This window comes from Anser cygnoides, chromosome 1, assembly GCF_040182565.1.
Source record: "Anser cygnoides isolate HZ-2024a breed goose chromosome 1, Taihu_goose_T2T_genome, whole genome shotgun sequence".
Lineage (NCBI taxonomy): Eukaryota > Metazoa > Chordata > Aves > Anseriformes > Anatidae > Anser > Anser cygnoides.
Window position 1 is genome coordinate 100722736 of NC_089873.1, and position 12971 is coordinate 100735706.

Below are 12971 nucleotides of genomic sequence, written 5' to 3' on the forward strand. Positions count from 1 at the left end.
GAAATTTTCTAGGATAGTTCATGTTATCTGCAAACCAGTTCAGCTCACCCTAAATAAATATTGCTAATGAAGAAAGCTTTTGGTTTTTATTTCTCATTTTAGAGAAACACAGGCTCTACAATTAAGAGAGAGAAAAGAAGCAGGTATTTCAATGCCTGTATTTAGGCTCAGACAAGTCATTCCCCTTTCTGTTCTGTCTCTAATTATTTGTCTGAATGAATGAGCACTGACTTGTTCTACTTGTGCATGCTTGCTGTGTTCTTTGAGTAAATCCCTCAGTCATTTTCTGTTGCTTCTTGCCATATTTTGTATGTATCACACACCTGTTCAGCAGCTGCATGTGCCTGTTTGGGCCAGTGATAAATGGGCCACCTCTGCATTGAGTCTCATTTTATGATTTGTATTAATTTCAGGTCAGAGACAGCTTGGAGGGACTCTCATAGTGTCTGTGTAGAGGCAGGCTTGCTGAAAGGACAGTTATCTGTGTGTACTTACAGAAGTCGTTCTCTGAAACTCCTCAGCCTCTCTGCTTCCCCCAGACTTCAGGCTGCTGTGAAGTTCAGCAAGAGGCCCTCTCCTGCAGCATTTAGGAAATTTGTTTTGGAACGTGGATTATGTTGTGAAGCACACAGATGACTGGGTGTTAGTTATTTTCTATCTGTAGGGCTGTAAGGTGATGGTACCTCAGAGCTGGTACAGGGTGGAGAAACTCATGCATCAGTGGCAGTTCAGACTGGGTATCAGGAAAAGGTTCTTCACTGAGAGGGTTGTCATACACTGGAACAGGCTCCCCAGGGACATAGTCACGGCACCAAGCCTGTCGGAGTTTAAGAAGGGTTTGGACTGTGCTCTTGGTCATATGGTCTGAATTTTTGGGTAGACCAGTGTGGTTCCAGGAGTTGGACTCGATGACCCTTGTGGGTCCCTTCCACCTCGGGCTATTCTACAATTCCACGATTCCATGCCCTAAACCCGATTTCCAACGTTCAGTCGCAATTTGCTTCTACACTTCATCCCCACCTCGTTAATCCAGCCCCCCAAGGCCAGAAACCCCGCTCAGCACCGCGGACAGCGCCGGCCCCGTCCCGGCCCCGTCCCATCCCGGTCCCGGGCCGGGCGCCGTGGGCGGCCGCCATTTTGTCGTCGTCCCGCCCCGCCGCTCTGGGCTGAGCGAGAGCGCGGGCGGGCCGCGGGGGCTGGGCATGGTGCTCTGAGGCGCTCTCGTTTCGCTGCGAGGGTCTGCTGAGGGTCAATTGATTTGCCTTTCAGCGCGGGGGGAGAAAGAGTTTTAACCCCGTTTTTTTGTTAGTGGAGACCTGTAAAGAGAAGGAAATGAAAACTGAAATAGTCACACGGTGTTGTGTCCCTTCCAGCTAACTGCTACGAAACACTCCTTGCTGCAGCGTGGGCTTGCACAGATTCCTGTGCTTCCGCCTCAAGAAGCACAGACAAGCATAAGGAAGTCTTAAGGCAAATCCTGTTTAGGAGACAGCTGCACAGAAAAGATAATTCAAGAGTAGACCATAGCAGGTCAAATATGAGAAGAGTGGCTTCCCACCTCTGCTCCCAGCAGTGCGTGCTAGCCAAAAGCTGCTAGGGAGTTGTTTCCAGACAACTGAGAGCATTTTAAAGGCCACACTCACCTGGGTGTTGGGTTTGAATAGCAGATTTTCCCTTCTGTAGATTCTCCCTTCTCTTCTGGTGTTACAGTGTGAGCTCCCAGCCTTGTTTCAGCATGCTTGCTCTCTGGGCTGAAGACCACATATTAGCTCGGAGCAGCATTCGGGCAGCACTTTTAACAAGGAGCTTCTTGTCTGTTTGACATGGAGTAGAGAAAAGTTGGGCAGGCCATGCAGTATGGGTTCTTACATAGGCCTCTGTATGGATGAGTGTGATACTTGTGTGCAAAGGACAGGAAATCTCAGAAGGGAGAACACGTCACTAAGGACAGAGAGATCAGGACTAGCTCAGCCTGACCACGGAAATGTCAATGGGAAGAAGGAGCAGGACACAGTGGCGACCTTCCTTCTGCTGCCCTTGGAAGCTCTGTCTGGGACACGTGCCTTTGACCAGGTGCACCTGGTCAAAGAGGATCCAGCTGCCCACCCTGTCTGCCTCTCTCCAGTGTGCCCCCTGTGACTGGGGAGAAAAAAAGGTGAGTGGGCTGGGGGCTGGCATGAAATCCTAAGTGGGTGTGAGTGGGCAGCCTGCGCTAGGTGGCCCTGCTTGAGCAGGGGGCTGGACTGGATGACCTCCAGCGTTTCCTGTCAACATCAGCCATTCTGTGATTCTTTGAGTAACCTTCAGCTCATGTGATAATTAAATGTCCTTTTAATTAAAAAAAAAAAAAAAAAGAAAAAAGGAAAAAGGAAAAACTCTCAGTGGTATACTATTGAAGGGGGGGAGGAGGAGGAGCTTTCTTCTCCACTCTCTCCCACAGACCCCCAACCATTATACCCTTTACCTGTACCGCCAAGACTTTCCCCAGGAACTTTCCCCTCACACCCCTTTGTAGGAGCTGCTCCGAGGCTGGGCTGACTTTAAGCCTTTTCCTCTTTGTGGTCAGCTGAAAATCCCCCCCTGCAGCTTTCCTGCCTTTTCTTGCTCCACTCTCCAGGGCAAGGACCTATATCTTGCATCCTTGGGCACCTCTTCCCATGCTCCGTCCTCACTTTCCTCTGGCACCTGTCCCTTCTTTTAAACTCTTTGTCATCTGCTGGGAAGAACCTGTGTGATTCTGGATGCTCTGCATTAGGACCGTGTCCTCCTGTAAACAGAAGGCCTGGGAGCAGCAGAGAGAGGGGTGGGATGTGAAGCGTGGTGGCAGAGCAAGTGCATGGGACCCTTTGGCACAGTGACAAAGCAGAAGCAGAGCAGTGTGGGGGCCAAAATAATGTGCCTGTGCCATTCCTATGCCCAGCCTGTGCTGCCAGCAGATCCCTTCTGGCTTCACGTGTCTGCTTGCATGTCAGCATTGCAGAGCCCAGTGTTTGCCTTGCATGCCTCCTACCCAGGGGTGTGTGTCCCTGTGGCCTGGGGGAGCCTGGCCAGGTGTGCAAACACCCTGGCAGCCTTGGGGCAGCTTGTTATGTACACAGGAGTGTGTGAATTCAGTCAAACTTCACAAACAAGGATAAGGACGAACTCAGGATGTAATCAGTGCTCAAATATAGAAACTCAAGGTTTCCTGAGAGAGAGAGACAAGAGAAACAAAGAGGCAGAACAGGTGTCATGGCCCTTGTGGCTTTCACTTCCTCCTACCTTGGCTTCTCAGTAATGAATTTGGTGCCTGCCCCAGGGCCCAAATTAGACAACCTACAAGAAAGCAGCACGTCACGGGCAGCCTTGTTGCTGTGCAGGGCAGGAGTCGTACAGTGCCCTGCATGGTGGCATGTCCAGATGCCGCTAGCAGAGTCCCTGGGAGGTGGAGGCTCTCTGCAGGCTTGGACATAGCTTGGGGTGAGGCAGACAAGTACCAAGGAAATGAGACGGGGAACCTCTGACCCTAGGGCCACGTTTGGGGCTGTCCTAGGGCTGCATGTAGGCAAAAGCTGGCTAGTGTTCAAGTAGGGACCTCCAGAGCATTGATAGTGTCAGGAAATGATCCCTGCAAAGACACAACATGCAGTTCTGATTTGATTTTCTTCCTTTATCATTCAGGACATGAAGCTGCAGAGCGTGAAGCGAGTTGCAGGTCCTGTCTGTCCAAGGGATCACATTTGCTGGACCACATGGGCTGGCAAGTACCAGGGCCAATGTGACCAAGCCACGGCCCTGAAGAGGGGCCAAGTCTCCTGGGGAGCTGGAGCCCAAAGGGTAAGCATTTAGTAATGGAGGCTTCCTGGTTACACTGAAGCTGGGATGCTACAGGGATGTCAGCTGTTGAAGGATTCTGAGTGGCTTTGTTCGAGTTTTAGCCAGGATGGACAGGAACTGGCTGTTTCTGACACAGGATGGTGCAGCAGGGCTGGTGGCTGGAAATAGCCTCCCTCTTGGTGTCCTTTCTGACTCAGAACAGCAGTTCTGAAAGAGCACACAAAAGGGGACAAAAGCCAGAGAGCCAGGTGCAGCCTACACAAAACCTTTATTAGCATGCCAGGTGGCAATAATGTACTGAACAGGGGAGGGAGAAAAGAAGAGAGAAACCAGCCGTATCCCACTGCATGCACAGGACACTCGGGCTCCCAGAATCTGAGCCAGGTGTTTCCTGGGCTTCAGGAACAAGGTGCCCCCTTTCTGTGAGCTGCTTCAGTCCTCCTCCTCCTCCTCCTCCTCTCCGTCACGTCTGTGCAGGGTGTTGGGGCCACCTTTGTGTGCTTGGGATGCCCAGGAGGCGCAAACCAGCAGCTCAGTGGTGGATGGTGAAAACCATCGGTGGAGAGCTGTTTGGTGGGACCATGCTCCTGAATGACTTTGGGGTGTCCTGCTGCCCCTCATGCTTGAGCAGAGCTCCATGCGAGCACTCTGTGATGAGCAGGTGGGGATGTTCCTTTCCATGGAGGGGTGATGTGTGGATGTGAGCAGACCCAGTGGCAATCTCTGTGGGCTGCAGGGCAGCCTGTGTCAGCTTGGCACAGGACTCTGCCGTGGGTCCTAGGACCAGCTTGGGGAGTTTCAAAGCTATTCACGGTCCTTATCAGTGGCTGAGCTGAAAAATGGGTGAGTGCAGTCCCTGGAGGAAGGCGCACTGTGGATGGTAGGTTGAGGCCTTGTTCTGGAGGGAAGGATCCTGAGGAGACCTTGATGGCTGGTCAAGAGAGGCTCTGCAAGGCAGCTGTCATCTGTGTCATCTGCTCGTCATGCAAGAGAGACAAAATAAAATAAGGGGCTCTACTGAGTTGCTGTGTGAGCCTGGGAGAAGCTGTGCTGTTGGAGAGGAACCGCATGCAGTACTCTCATGGCAGGCCGAGTCCCTCATCAGGCTCCCAAGCACTGTGTGACTCCTTCTGTGCTTGAGACCATTTGTCAGCTCAGCCCAAGTCAGCCCCATCTTCAGTCTTGGCTAATCTTCTGCCCTGGAAGGCTGACCACACGGTCCTGGCCTTGCTCCTGCTGCTTTGCCGGGCTCTGGTCAGCAGCAGCACTGCTCCACTGGCGCCGTGTGGGGCAGGACGTGCGGGGCTCTGCTCTTCCTTAAACACATGCAGTTCAAGAACAAGCATATGAAGCCTCTGTGGCTTTGTAGCAGCAGGGAAGGTGTGGCAGTTTAACAGCTAGGCATTTCAATATCTATTGTAATAATCTTGAGGTTAAACACTGTTGGGCAGAAAGGCTAGAAAGAAAAAAAAAACACAACGCTGTATCCATACACTGTCTGTGAATTATCTTCCAACAGACCTTAATAAAATCCTTTGAAAAATCCAGGTGAATGCCAGCTCATTCCCTTCTAGATCCTTTCGGACTGACTGAGCTGAAGATCCCTTTGGGCTGGTGAGCTGGTGGAGCTTCCCCTGGCTGTAGTCAGCGACAGCGTGGTGTGGGAAATGTGCCTCGGCCTCACCTTGCTTTGCTGCCCACATACTGCGGTTTCCCAGGTAGGGCACGAGCCTGCTGGGGCTGCATTTTGCTGAGACAGTGTCCTAAAGTCTTTCAAAAACATCAGCATAAATTACCTTGTTTCATTCCATCTACAACTTGAAAATGTCCCTTTTCTCTTAAGAGCAGCATTAAAACAGAGAGGTGGATTTCTGTCCTTGCTTATGAGGAGGGGGGGGAGAATTACTTTTTTTTTTTTTTTTGGGTAGGAAACTAGGTCTCTTTGCTCTTTTTTCCTGGAAGACTTTGACCAGAAGTGGCCATGTAGAACATGGATCTGACATGGCCTAACCAAGAGGGGAAAACAGGGGTGACCAAGAGGCAAAAACATTTCAGTCAGTTGAAGTATTCAAAACATATGTGTTTTGTGTTGGTTCCTCCTAGCAGCTGTTTGTCTCCAGATGTCTGACGAGTTGTCGGAAGAAGGTGTTTTATGTGAAAAGTCAAAGATCGTTAGCTGTTTCTGTTAGAAATGGAGAAAGTTTCCATCTCTAATTAGCCTTATCTAGCCATCTTCCGGCAGAAAACAGGGCTGAGGACTGAAATGTTAGGGAAAGCAGGTCATGCAAAGAGAACCTGATTCAGGACTCAAAAATCAAATCCATGAGAAAACAGCAACAACAGCAACAACAGAACAACAGTAAGACTCTTCTTGGTTACTTTTGCTTTTTTTTATGGACCAGAAAGCAAAAGTCCTACAGCAAATATATCACAAAGCAGCGGCAATCGCCACCTTTGCCCCTGGGAGCAATGTTTTGAAAAGCTGAGTCTCACCCCACAGCACAAGCCTTTTTTTCTCCCCAGGGAGGACGCTGAGGCTGAGCTGTTATGATTTGTAGCTTGGGAAGGATGGAAACTTGCTTTGAAACCCTTCTGCCTGCTTGGCCAATGGCTTTGCATGCCTGGGAGTGCTGGGGCAGCACTGGGGAGAGGGATGCTCGCTTTCAGGTGGCACAGCCAGTCTTTCCCTCGCCAGCTTTCCTTTGCTGCGTGCATTCCTGCTTGACAGCTTTTGTTGTATCCTCATGGTGGAGCACAGAGGAATCTCTGGAAAATTTCTGGAAGGAATGCTACAAGGGGATTAAATGCAAGGCATCTGTGTTCTGTGTGCATCAAACAACGCCGGTGCTTGTGCTCCAGTGGGCCGCTTTGGATGTGGTTTGTGGGGAGCCTGGCTCTCCCTTCTTGTGCCAAAAATGTTGGTCTGCGGTCAGGTGGGAGCTCGGGCCAGGTCCCCCATCAGCAGAGGGACCTCGGGGAACAGCAGCACCATGGTGCAAAGCACATCCCAAGCAGGCACGACAGCTCTTGAAGCTCAGGCCGCTCGGTGCCATGGGAGGGATGAAGGACTGAATTTGGGAACTGTGTATGCTTACCGTAACAGTTCTCCTTTCACTGAGCTGCCACTCGCTCTAACTGGTGTCTTTATAGCACTTTGGGTAAACAAATGGTTTGGTGGCAATTTCTTGGCAAAGAGGTAGTGACCCTGGGCTTTCCAGCTCGTTTTCGGAGTGGTCTCAGGCAGCTGCCCACAACGAGGGGCAGGCGCATGTCCTCCGTGGGACGCAGCAGCAGGCCCAGCCAGCCGAGGTTGTTGTTGGTGGGGAACAGCAAGGGTCTGGGAGGAGAAAGTTTTCTCTTTTGCTGTTGTGACATGATCAGCTTGCTTTGCTGGAGCAGCAGAGTAAAGCCACTCACTGAGCCTGCAGATTGCTGTGCCCTCCTCTGCGCCTTGTGACAATAAACCGAGTTCATGAAGGTTTTAACCTGTGTCCATGTTAAAAATAATAGACTTTTGGGCCCTGGGAAGTGGAGCACACTGTCGCCTTGTCCCTACCCCACTCCCACATCTTCCCAAAGGGACAGAGAGGGTTTCTGTGGGCCCTCCAGGCTCCTTGCTGAACTGCCTGGTCCTGGGGGAGCAGCCCCCCCATTGTCCCGTCCTCTCCTCCCAGGAGCCCTGTGTGAGGTTACTCAACTGCGTGTATGAAAGTAACTCGTATGCCCTGGCTTATTATTTCTCACAAGCGGATGAGATGGTTGGAGGCTGATCAGAGCCGAGGAGTCTCCTGGTGAGTTCATTCTTCAAACGCTTGGGTGGGCTGCTTCTCGTTAGGGCTTGTTACGGTGCCAAGAGAAAAGACTTTCTCTCTGGCTTTGTGCGCACATGCCTCTACTGCCGTCTGGGAGCTGCTCCTCTCTTGGGATTTGCCAGGCACAGCAAACCCTGTGCTGTTCAGACTCTGCAGGGTGCTGGGAGCTTGAAATGGAGGGTGTGGAGCAGCGTGAGCTCCCAGAGGTGCAGTAATGCCATGGGCATGGCCCCATCACTCCCACAAGGGGCAGCTCGTGGACCCTCTGGCATGTCAGAGGGTGCTTGATGGATCCAGGGGGCTCCTAAACAGCTTTGTTCCTCCCCACCAAAAATGATCAAACCCAAACCTTGAGAAGTGTCTGGAGTCAGCATGCTTAATTTAATGACGATGGATTCAGACTACACCAAGCCGTGCTGTGGCATGGGATGCCGCTGGAGTGGTCTGCTGCCCATGTTGTCCTTGCTTGGTGCTCCAGAGCTGCAGCGTATTTCCGTGGGACAGCCGATGAGCATTGCTTCGGGCAGTGCGTGTGCCCAAGTCCAGGCTAATGAAGGAGTCCTTCATTAAGGAGAAAACCTTGCTACCGGCTCTGCAATGTAATATTTTCCACAGGTCTAAGGACTGTTTCTAGTTCTAATGCTCACTGCCCACATGGATTAGTAAAATAACTTGCATCCAACAGCAAACACCAAGCAATACCTTTCCAGCCCCGCTGTTGGGTCTGTCACACTTTGAGTCCCCTTGGAAATGTGCCACCAGAGGATGGGGTAGGAGGGGATTTCGCAGGGGGCAACCCCAGAGTCTGTTTTTAGTCACTGGATTCGAAAGCTCACTGCGAGTTGTCAAATATTTCCTTCACCGTTGCTTCTGTAATGACTATTTAACTGGTTTTGCTTGCTGATGATAACAATGATGATCACGGAGCATAGAGTGAAACATTTAAATGTGATGCAGCAGAGAATTTGCCTAGCTGCATCAGTGGCTCCGGAAATGTCTGAAAGGGCATCTTGCTCAGGGCCACTCCATCTGCATAAATCCCCCCATCTTCTCTGTGTACTGAGTGCCCATCCTGTACCCCTGGGCTTAGCTGTCCCCGGCGGGCACATAAATCCTGCTGATGGCTGCTACCACGCTAGCCAGACTGCAGAACATTTCTATGTGTTTTGCTTTGGGGTTGTAAACTGTTGGGTTGTACTTTTTATTTTATTTATATTTAAATTCCCGGATCAGTCCGTTGAAAATGCTTCATTATACCGCTATAACAAAGTTAAGTTCAAAGAGATTCTCAAGTGCAAACAAACGTTTCTGAAACAGGACAAGCAGTATTTCCCTCTAATGTAACTATTTAATTTGGCTCTGCCAATACAGCTGTCCTACCATTACAGTAAAACATGTTTGCGTTTTTGAAATCCAGGTCTACAATGCTCTTGTCTGTTCTTGTAACAGAGCAGCTCTTCTGCTCAGCGGTCTTTCTTATGTCTCTACACTTCTAAAACTTCTTAATTTGTGTAACGTTACCATCCTGCCCGTGCTGTTAATCACCAGCTGGTCTTTGCTCAGTAACTTTTCACCAGGTTCACCTTTCATACCACGTGCAAGGCCTTCTGGAGGCATTTTGATAACAAGCCAGAGAGGCTTTTTCCTGCGAGCTCAGAATGACACTGAAAGGCATTTTTAGGAGCTTTCTGAAGTTCTCTGGGAACAGAAAGCAATGCAGAGCATGACCAGGGAGATCTGGAGAGCTGCAGCTATGCCCAGCAGTTTTCTGTTAGTTTTCCCCCCCCTGCAGACTCAAAGGTTTTGATGGACTGGTCTCATTACAGGCTGATAGCAACAGATTCAAGTGGCCTTGGGGTCTGATTTTTTTTTTTTCCTCTGCTCTTCTGTGCTTGGGTTAGCACTTGCCAGGCTGGCTCAGTTATTCTCTTTTGGGATCTCCTGTTTAGTGGCTTATCTCTGGGCCCCTGCAGCTTACTGGGGGTGTCATGAAGACTTTTAGGAACTCCTGAATCCACACAGGATGTATGAGACTGAGAGCAGAGTCTGGTTATGCTGAGCCTGTTGTTACTGCTGGCTGCTAAAGAGAAGAAGAGGTCCATTCACTATGAACCCACCTGCCCTGAATGGTTCCTTTGCCATTTCCCATGTTCAGTCCAGCAGGTACATGGTAGCCAGCAGTCAGACCAGCTCACTGCTCCAGTAGAAACTCACCTCACCAAGATCCAGTGAAGAGTTTACCATTGGATCAGTGAGCTGGAGAATCAGCAGAGCTAACAAATGCCAGGCAGGCATTTCCTTTTCTTGCAGTACAAATTCAGTCAAGGGGCCACAATGCACCTTCCCTGTTCTCGTGACAGAATTTGTTAGCCTTCAGCAAGCAAAGACACCTTTGAAATGCCCTTCCTGGGCAGACAGGGTAACATCTTGCTTGTGAATAAGCAAACCTATTCAGATCATGTAAATACGGCTTCTTCTGCCAAAGTATTAGCAATGGCTAAAGTGTGTCCAAGTCGCTATGTGAGCCAACTGCTGATATTAACCTTTTAAACCATGTAAGTTACGTGCTCTTTTGTTGTTGCAAACATTCTGGTGGGGATGAGGAATAGAGCTTGTAACTACTTCTTTCTAGGAAATAAACATGGTAAACCCAATGGACAACACTTAGCGTGCTCTGCAGGATGTGCACCCGGCCCCAGAACAGGACACCATCCTACTGATACATCCGCCTGGTTTTGTGCAGTGTCGCTTTATGTAGGTGAGTTTGTTAGCATTCCTGACGCCACAAGAGAAACCAAAGCAGTCCTGTGAGCAAGACTCAGTTGTGAATGATCCTGTCAATGAAGTAGTTCAGTAGCCTCCCAGGCAAAGCATTCCAGTCATGCAGGAAGCCCCCTTGCCTGAAGGTACCAGGCACATGTGTCTACGAGGAAAAGATGCACAATGCAGGGTCTCTGCTGCTGTAGGTATGCACAGCACAGAGTGTGTGTGCAACCCTGTGATGGGTCACACAGCTGGTCCCAGCAGGGATGCTGAGTGTATCATCCCAGGTCTTTATTGAAGGTTCAATGATTAAATCAGTCATTTTCCTTATCGACTACTCAAAAATTGTTTTTCATTGCTTTCTGGAAAAAAAAAACAGCAAACAAGCAAGAGCAAAATAATCATGCTGACCCTTTCTCTTAAGCATTTGCTGTTCGTGTTCTCAGTGAGTTACAGGATCTTTCCAAAGGACTGAGATTAAGCTCTTCGCTTCATATTTTCCCACAGCTCCCTTGATGGGTGATCTGAAAATGACATATGCAGATAGCAGCTCAACTGCAAGCAGCAGGCAGAGATGAGTCAGGGCCACAATGACTAATGTGGTAGACAGTACACATTCGGTGTGGATGCTGGCTTGCGTGTCTAGTCCAGGTACAGTCCCTTCTCCTCTCAAACCTAGGCAGATGACTTCTCCAAGGCCTGGCCCAGGCTACTTGTGCCACTGCTGACTTCCGGGCTACAGAGCCAGATCTCATTCCTACAAATGTCTCCACCCAGAAGCACCAGTATTAGAGGATGCTGAACTGAGGCTTGATGCCTCAGATGGTCCACCCTTCACAGCACAGCGATAGACCTTTATTTATCTTCCTTTTCCTCCCCAACCCCAAAAAGCATAGGACAGACTCCTCTGATAGACCGAAGGAATGAAGAAGAGACTCTGCTTCCTACATCTCTGCTAGAGTAAGAGGTTCTCATGAAATTTTGGTGAAAGTGTTGAGCACACAATATGTTTTGAGCCTTGCTGCTCTTGTTCCAACCGCACTGTAATCACAAACAGTCCTGCCTCATCTGGACAAGGAATCTGGTTTTCAAGGGAAGCACAGCTGAGAAAGGCTTCAAACAGGATCTGATTAGCCAATTAAAAACAGATGCTGTGCTGGCAGACAGGCTGCTGTGGATCATCTGATACAATCCCCTTCCCCTCGTTTTCGTACATAATGTCCTTCCAAGCACAGCCACCTCCCCCATAGCTATGTCTAAACTGCATTAGGAATCTTGGCACTTTTTCCAGTTATACATATTGTGAATGGTTTTGTCATTTAAAATATTTTACAGGGATTTTAGAGTCAAGTAGTTGAATGCTCATCAGAAAGCCACCTGGTATCCAAAGGAGTCGGACTCCATCCTGCAAAAGGCCTGGGGCTGTAGCATTTCAATCTCTGCCATCCTTAACCTTTATGGAGCACTTCCACCCTTCTTCCAGCGGCAAGGACTCTGCCACCTCTGGGACTGGAGGAGGAACACCCTCCCACCAACCCACACCCTTTGCTCCTGTTTTAAGCATACAAGCTAGGAGGGCTCTGTATACCAATACAGAGGCATAAAACACCTCTCTCTCATTCAAGTTTGGAAGGAAGCATCACCCTGTAGCATGCTTGCTTGCCTCTCGCTGCTCCAGCTCAGAGCCGCTTTAGCTCATCCCCATCCTCAGTTAAGCGCAGAGGCTGTTGGTCAGTCATTCACCCCTTTAGCTTGGGATTGATTCCTTTCCTGTGGACAACAGAAGAAAATGCAGTAGGCCAGTTGCTGTAGGAGTACAGGCTAGGATTAGTGTTTGTCCTCCTTGGCACTGGAGAGCACACTGAGCTGTTTCAGGTAGAGAGCTCTGTACCCTTCTCCCCCAACTGCAGTTGAACCACATCCCTTCTCCCAAGACTATACTTGCTAACAGAAGCCACTAGGATCAGTTCTTCTTCAGCCAGAATCAACATATTCAGGAATGTCTGTAATATACTTAGAGGTGCAAACAAGTTTCAGATTGGGACTATTACTTCTATTGCTTGGTCACAGATGTAATAGGAGATTCATCCCAGAGAGGCCAAGGAAAGGGGATAACTCCTTTTGCTCTTGTTTTTCAGTTTGACAAAGGAGAAGGGCTGATATCAGCTCGTTGAATAGCAGAGCCATCTAAATTAATTTCACATGGAGTGTCTGGTCTCAGCAGTTGGATGCTAATCCTTTGCAGCACTGCAGCCACATAAGTGCTCAGGGACAGACTAGAGAGAAGGCCTAATTCAGCAAAAAGATGAGGTGGAGGCATATATGACAGAAAAAACAAGGTTTTAGGCTACTGCAGTGGAAGAAAAGATGCCAGAAAGACTCGGAAGCTCTGTTTTCTCTCTAAGATCTTGAAAGGAGACTGCAGGAAGAGAAGAGCTCAGCTTCAAGCATACGTGGCAAATTCATGTTGGCTCAATTGCCTGTACAAAGCTGACGTTCTTGACTCTGTCCACAACTTCTTGCCACTTCCTATTCCCAACAGGATCTGGTTAATAAGCAAGCACAAAATACAACAGGAAG

General features: G+C 49.4%; 1 long non-coding RNA gene across 2 annotated transcripts; it reads left to right on the top strand.

Moving 5' to 3' along the window:
* Positions 1 to 529: 529 nt before the first annotated feature.
* Positions 530 to 10623, top strand: LOC106045735 (uncharacterized). Of its 2 annotated transcripts, none has more exons than XR_010834343.1 (3): positions 530 to 2155; positions 3661 to 3816; positions 10261 to 10623. It is a non-coding gene; the product is annotated as an uncharacterized lncRNA (long non-coding RNA). The 2 variants fall into 2 exon arrangements; XR_001212938.3 differs by lacking the exon at positions 530 to 2155 and adding an exon at positions 3210 to 3459.
* Positions 10624 to 12971: the final 2348 nt, after the last annotated feature.